The sequence below is a fragment of the Bos mutus genome, chromosome 4 (genome assembly GCF_027580195.1).
Source record: "Bos mutus isolate GX-2022 chromosome 4, NWIPB_WYAK_1.1, whole genome shotgun sequence".
NCBI lineage: Eukaryota > Metazoa > Chordata > Mammalia > Artiodactyla > Bovidae > Bos > Bos mutus.
In genome coordinates, this window is record NC_091620.1 from 765,399 (window position 1) to 772,653 (window position 7,255).

Consider the following 7,255-nt stretch of genomic DNA (forward strand, 5'->3'; position numbering starts at 1 on the left):
GCTCGGCATTTCACATGATGTACTTTGCATACAAGTTAAATAAACAGGATGACAAATATACAGCCTTGATGTACCCCTTTCCCAATTTGGAACCAGTCCGTCGTTCCATGTTCACTTCTAACTGTTGCTTCTTGACCTGCATACAGATTTCTCAGGAGGCAGGTAAGGTGATCTGGTATTCCCACCACCCATTCTTTTAAAAGAATTCTCTTTTAAAATTTTCTTTAAGAATTTTCCATAGTTTGTTGTGATCCACACAGTCAAAGGCTTTGGTGTAGTCAATAAAGCAGAAGTAGATGTTTTTCTGGAACTCTCTTGTTTTTTGGATGATCCAGCAGATGTTGGCAATTTAGTCTCTGGTTCCTCTGCCTTTTCTAAATCCAGCTTGAACATCTGGAAGTTCTCAGTTCACATGCCTTTGAAGCCTGGCTTGGAGAATTTTGAGCATTACTTTGCTAGTGTGGGAGATGAGTGCAATTGTGTGGCAGTTTGAACATTGTTTGGCATTTCCTTTCTTTGGGATTGGAATGAAAACTGACCTTTTCCAGTCCTGTGGCCACTGCTGAGTTTTCCAACTTTGCTGGCATATTGAGTGCAGCACTTTCACAGCATCATCTTTTAGGATGTGAAATAGCTCAGCTGGAATTTTGTCACCTCCACTAGCTTTGTTCATAGTGATGCTTCCTACGGCCCACTTGACTTCACATTCTAGGATATCTGGCTTTAGTTGAGTGATCACATCATTGTGGTTATCTGGGTGATGAAGATCTTTTTTGTATATGGAACTACAGACAGAGGTTTGTGACACTGTACAGGAGGCAGTGATCAAGACCATCCCTAAGAAAAATGCAAAAAGACAAAGTGGTTGTCTGACAAGGACTTACAAATAGCTGAAAAAAGAAGAGAAGCTAAAGGCAAGTATTTCCAGGGTCCAGCTCAATAGTTTTTTCAGTAGTCATGTAGGGATGTGAGAATTGGACCATAAAGAATGCTGAGTACAGAAGGATTGATGTTTTCAAACTGTAGTGCTAGAGAAGACCCTTGAGAGTCCCTTGGACTGCAAGGGGATCAAACCAGTCCATCCTAAAGGAAATAAACCCTGAATATTCATTGGAAGGACTGATATTGAAGCTCCAACATTTTGGCCACCTGATGCGAAGAGCTGACTCATTGGAAAAGACCTTGATGCTGGGAAAGATTGAGGGCAAGAGGCAAAGTGGGCAACAGAGGGTGAGGTCGTTGGATGGCATCACCGACTCAATGGATGTGAGTTTGAGCAAGCTCCGGGAGACGGTGGAGGACCAGGAAGCCTGGTGGTCTGCAGCCCTTGGGGTTGCAAAGAATCAGACATGACTTAGCAACTGAACAACAAGCTTAATTAATTATAGGAGAACAGTGAAGGGCTACTGGGAGGTGAGACGCAATAAACTGATAACTAGCCCCAAAACTGAGGAAACTTCAACCACCATGATGGAGGCTAGGCCATCTTTCGAATTTCCCTGATAAGACTATTGTCATTTAAAGAGTTTGCCAAAGAACTTGTAGCCAACAACTAAGGAAAAAAATGTTACAAAGATGTAGCAGATAATTAATAAAGATATTTTATTTTTCTGGGTTTTATTATGTTTGCGGTCAGATCAGATCAGATCAGTCGCTCAGTTGTGTCCGACTCTTTGCGACCCCATGAATCGCAGCACACCAGGCCTCCCTGTCCATCACCAGCTCCCGGAGTTCACTCAAACTCACGTCCATCGAGTCAGTGATGCCATCCAGCCATCTCATCCTCTGTCATCCCATTCTCTTCCTGCCCCCAATCCCTCCCAGCATCAGATTCTTTTCCAATGAGTCAACTCTTCGAATGAGGTGGCCAAAGTACTGGAGTTTCAGCTTTAGCATCATTCCTTCCAAAGAAATCCCAGGGCTGATCTCCTTCAGAATGGACTGGCTGGATCTCCTTGCAGTCCAAGGGACTCTCAAGAGTCTTCTCCAACACCACAGTTCAAAAACATCAATTCTTCGGCGCTCAGCCTTCTTCACAGTCCAACTCTCACATCCATACATGACCACAGGAAAAACCATAGCCTTGACTAGACGGACCTTTGTTGGCAAAGTAATGTCTCTGCTTTTGAATATGCTATCTAGGTTGGTCATAACTTTCCTTCCAAGGAGTAAGCGTCTTTTAATTTCATGGCTGCAGTCACCATCTGCAGTGATTTTGGAGCCCAGAAAAATTAAGTCTGACACTGTTTCCACTGTTTCCCCATCTATTTCCCATGAAGTGATGGGACCGGATGCCATGATCTTCATTTTCTGAATGTTGAGCTTTAAGCCAACTTTTTCACTCTCCACTTTCACTTTCATCAAGAGGCTTTTTAGTTCCTCTTCACTTTCTGCCATAAGGGTGGTGTCATCTGCATATCTGAGGTTATTGATATTTCTTCCGGCAATCTTGATTCCAGCTTGTGTTTCTTCCAGTCCACCGTTTCTCATGATGTACTCTGCGTATAAGTTAAATAAACAGGGTGACAATATACAGCCTTGACGTACTCCTTTTCCTATTTGGAACCAGTCTGTTGTTCCATGTCCAGTTCTAACTGTTGCTTCCTGACCTGCATACAAATTTCTCAAGAGGCAGGTCAGGTGGTCTGGTATTCCCATCTCTTTCAGAATTTCCCACAGTTTATTTTTTCAACTTTAAAAAAGTTTATAAAATATTTTTCTCATTCTGAATATTTACTTTCATTCCTAATGTTTTATTTGTAGTTGTATTATTTATCTTTATGAAAAATAATTTTAGAAAATTATATCTATTTTACAGTTCCCTGGTGGCCTAATGGTTAGGATTCTAGGCTTTCACTGCAGGGGCCTGGGTTCAATCCCTGGTTGGGGAATTGAGATCCCACAAGCCATGTGGGGCACCAAAAAGTTTTAAAATTAATTAAAAATTATATATATATTTAACATTTTATTGCCTCACAGCGTTCAGTGTTCCCACACATTAAGGTATATTGCCTGCCTCTTCTGTGTGTGCATGTTAAATCATGTCCGACTCTTTGCAACCCTGCAGACTGTAGCCCACCAGGCTCCTCTGTCCATGGGATTCTCCAGGCAAGAATACTGGAGTGGGTTGCCATGCCCTTCTCCAGGGGATCTTCCCGACCCAGGGATCAAATCCACGTGTCTTACGGCCGCATTGGCAGGTGGATTCTTTGCCACTAGTGCCTCCTCTCCTACGTTATAAATTCCTTGAGGGCAGAAGTAGGGTTAAAGCTGGGGAACTTGGAAGGGCGTTCAGTCTACCCCTCTGTGGACAGGAGGACAATTGAGGCATACGGGACAGGTCTCCTGGGTGTCAAATTCAAGCCCTTCTCCCCAGTGTGTGGGGATGGGGTGGGGAAGGAGGCCAGGGATAGAGGTCAGGGCAGCCTGAGCCCCTGCATCTGGGTGGCAGAGTCAGCACCCCGTCCCCTCTCCATTCTCCACACTAGAAAGTGTTGGGAGCAGAGCCCTAAGAGGCTGGTCTTCAAAAGTGGGCGTGGCTGGGTTTCTATGAAGGGCCAGTGGTTAGGACTCCATGCTTCCAATGCAGGGGGTGCAGGTTCAATCCCTGGTCAGGGAACAAAGATCCCACATGCCATGTGGCAGGGCCCCCCAAAATGGGGGGGGGGCATGGTTGGGGACGTGTAATCAAAGTCTTAGCAAAGTCCTGACAATCCCAGAAGCAGGCTGGGGCCAGGGTCATGAGGACAGTCTTAAAAGCGAAATCAACAAGTCAAAAGATATGAACTTAATTAAAAAACCTTAATAGTTTTCATTTTCCCTCAAGTTTTTGTGCCAATTTCTATTTTCACCAGCAAAGTACAAAGAAGTACATTTCCCAGGTTGCAAAAAAGTTACTTTTAGGCAGACCTGATTGTTGTCATAGCAACACAGAATTAAAGCAGCCTCCTACGGGGGTTGGGCTTCCCTTGTGGCTCAGCTGGTAAAGAATCTGCCTGCAATGCGGCAGACCTGGGTTCCATCCCTGGGTTGGGAAGATCCCCTGGAGAAGGAAAGGCTACCCACTCCAGTATTCTGGCCTGGAGAATTCCATGGACTGTATGGTCGCAAAGAATCAGACATGACTGAGCGACTTTCACTTTCACTTTCCTATGGGGTTAAAGCAGGGGAAAGAAATTCAGGGAAAAAAACCAGTTCCCTGCCACTTGTCTCCTCCTGTGGTCTTGGGGACCTCTGGCCTCCCTAGTGAGACCTGCCTAGCCGTTAACCATTTCACATGTGTGCTCAGTCCTGTCTGACTCTGTGACGCTACAGACTGCAGCCCGCAAGGCTCCTCTGTTTACAAGATTTGCCAGGTAAGAATACTAGAGTGGATTGTTATGTCCTCCTCCAGGGGATCTTTCCAACTGCAGGGTCAAATCTGCACCTCCTGCATTGGTAGGTTCTTTACCACTGAGCCACCTGGAAAGCCCAGAAAGGTTGAATGTCTTTTTAAATGTTTGGGACCATTTTAATCTTTTTTTTTGGGGGGGGGTGGTGAAAACCTGTGGTTGTTAGTTACTGCTGGATTCCTCTTTTATTTGAGAACTTCTTTAAGCTTTTTAAAAGAGAAGAGGGTAGATTCTACTAGCAGATGGCGACCTGCCCTAGATCACCACGCATCATGCCTGTACATAGTAGGTACTGAATTAACATGTGGCAAATGAATGAATGATCATCAAACAGCCTGCTTGGTGAGGTGTGTAGGGTGCTTTTCTCGCCTCTATTTGATTCTGAGCTTGGGTAGAGGGGTGAAATCTTTTCCTGCTTTTGAGAGGAAGGGAGCCAAGGTGACGATGGAACATGATGGTCCGTTACCAACAGGTGAACTGAACCCCTACTGGGTTCACGATCTATACACACCGATGCCAGGAAATGAACCCAGGACGGTGTGGCTTGCCAAAAATGGCATTTTCAGAGCACGTGTCTGTCCTCGACAGACACAAATTCTGAATCTCACCACAAGAAGGATCCCTGAACTCAGGATGATTACTAAGTTTGGCAAGGTGGTCTCTTCAAAGGCACCCCTCACAGTTTTCAATTTCCCACATAGCTTATGCTTCCCTGGTGGCTCAGTGGGTACAGAATCTGCCTGCAATGTGGGAGACCTGGGTTCAGTCCCTGGGTTGGGAAGATCCCCTGGAGAAGGGAAAGGCTACCCACTCCATTACTCTGGCCCAGAGAATTCCATGGACTGTATAGTCCATGGAGTCACAAAGAGTCAGACACGACTGACTGACTGTCACGCCACTTAAAAGACTCTACAGAATGCAACTCCAAATTTAGTGGAGATACTAACATATTTTAAAATGAAACTATTATGCCACTCTTGGCTTATGTATGCAATGATATCTAAATACCATAACAATTTGAGAGCGAAGTGAGTGAAAGTTACTCAGTCATGTCTGACTCTTTGTGATCCCGTGGCCTATACAGTCCATGGAATTCTCCAGGCCAGAATACTGGAGTGGGTAGCCATTCCCTTCTCTGGGGGATCTTCCCAACCCAGGAATCAAACCCAGGTCTCTCACATTGCAGGCTGATTCTTTACCAGCTGAGCCACCAGGGAAGCCCTGAAGCGACTTGAAGTGCCATGACTGAAGCGACTTGGCACGAAAGCATGCACAAACATATGAAAGTGAAAGTATCAGTCACTCAGTCGTGTCCAACTCTTTGCGACCCCGTGGACTGTAGCCCGCCAGGCTCCTCTGTCCATGGGATTCTCCAGACAAGAATACTGGAGTGGGTACCCATTCCCTTCTCCAGGGAATCTTTGAGACCCAGGGATCAAACCCAGGTTTCTGGCATTGCAGGCAGATCCCTTCCTGTCTAAGCCACCAGGGAAGTCCATATATAAACACATACCTAGAAACTAAAAACACTGGCACAAGAGCCATCAAGGTCAAGATGCTATTTAAAGCCATGGGACTGGATAAAAGCCTCTGAACAATGTCATCGGAGTCCATGAATTCAGTTACATTGCCTACATGTGAAATTACATGAGGAAAAAAAAATTTAAGATCGTAGAACTTGACTTGCTCCTTTATTTTCTTTCATCTGAGTAGTCATCAAATACTGTATGTTTCCCCACCCAGAGCATTTGCATCCAGCAGTAGTCCATGAACTACTGCTATAAGCCACATCTATATCTCTTCCTACCTGAATCATTGCAATGCCCTCCAGACCCCTCTCTCTAGTCCTTCCTGCAAGTGGTCATCAGATTGACCTTATTTATGCCCCTTCTATCCTGCCACTCTTTTGCAAATGAAATAAGAAAAGCTTTCATATCTTCTAGACTATGAAGTCTAGATTTCTTTTTTAAATTTATTTTTCATTGATGGACAGTTGAATTCACTCATTTCATTGAAGTGTAGTAAACAATTTTGTGTTATTGCTGTAGAGCAAAGTGACTCAGTTATACATATATAGACATATTCTTTTCCATTATGGTTTACCATAGGATATCGAATATAGTTCCCTATGCTATACAGGAAGACTTTGTCGTTTATTCATTCTATATATACCAGTTCGCATCTGTTAATCCCAAACTCCCAGTCTGAGCCTCTCCCACCCCTTTCCCCCTTGGCAACCACCAGTCTACTCTCAGTGTCTCTGCTTCTGTTTCATACATAGGTTCATTTGTGTACTATATCAGATTCCACGAGTCAGCAATGTCATTCAGTCACTAAGTCATGTCCGACTCTTTGCAACCCTGTAGATTGCAGCATGCCAGGCTTCCCAGTCCTCCACAATCTCCCAGAGTTTGCTCGAACTCATGTCCATTAAGTCAATGATACCATCTAACCATCTCACTCTCTGTCACCTGCTTCTCCTCCTGACATCAATCTTTCCCCAGCATCAGGGTCTTCCCAGTACGTTGGCTCTTTGCATCAGGTGGCCAAAATATTGGAACTTCAGCTTCAGCATCAGTCCTTCCAGTGAATATTCAGGGTTGGTGGTTTGATCTTCTTGCTGTCCAAGGGACTCTCAAGAGTCTTCTCCAGCACCACAGTCTCCTAAGAATGACTAGGAGACATTTTTTTTTTTCTTCTAATCAGTCAAAAGTGAGAGGAAGCTAAGGGTTGGGGCTTCTGGATAAGCTATGGTTTTCCAGATAAAAACGGACAGAGTTAGTTGACATACTTTTCATTCTTAGCCTTTCCCTTTTCTTTTCATCTGGACCACTAACAATGCCTGGAGGTGCTGCTGCCATCTT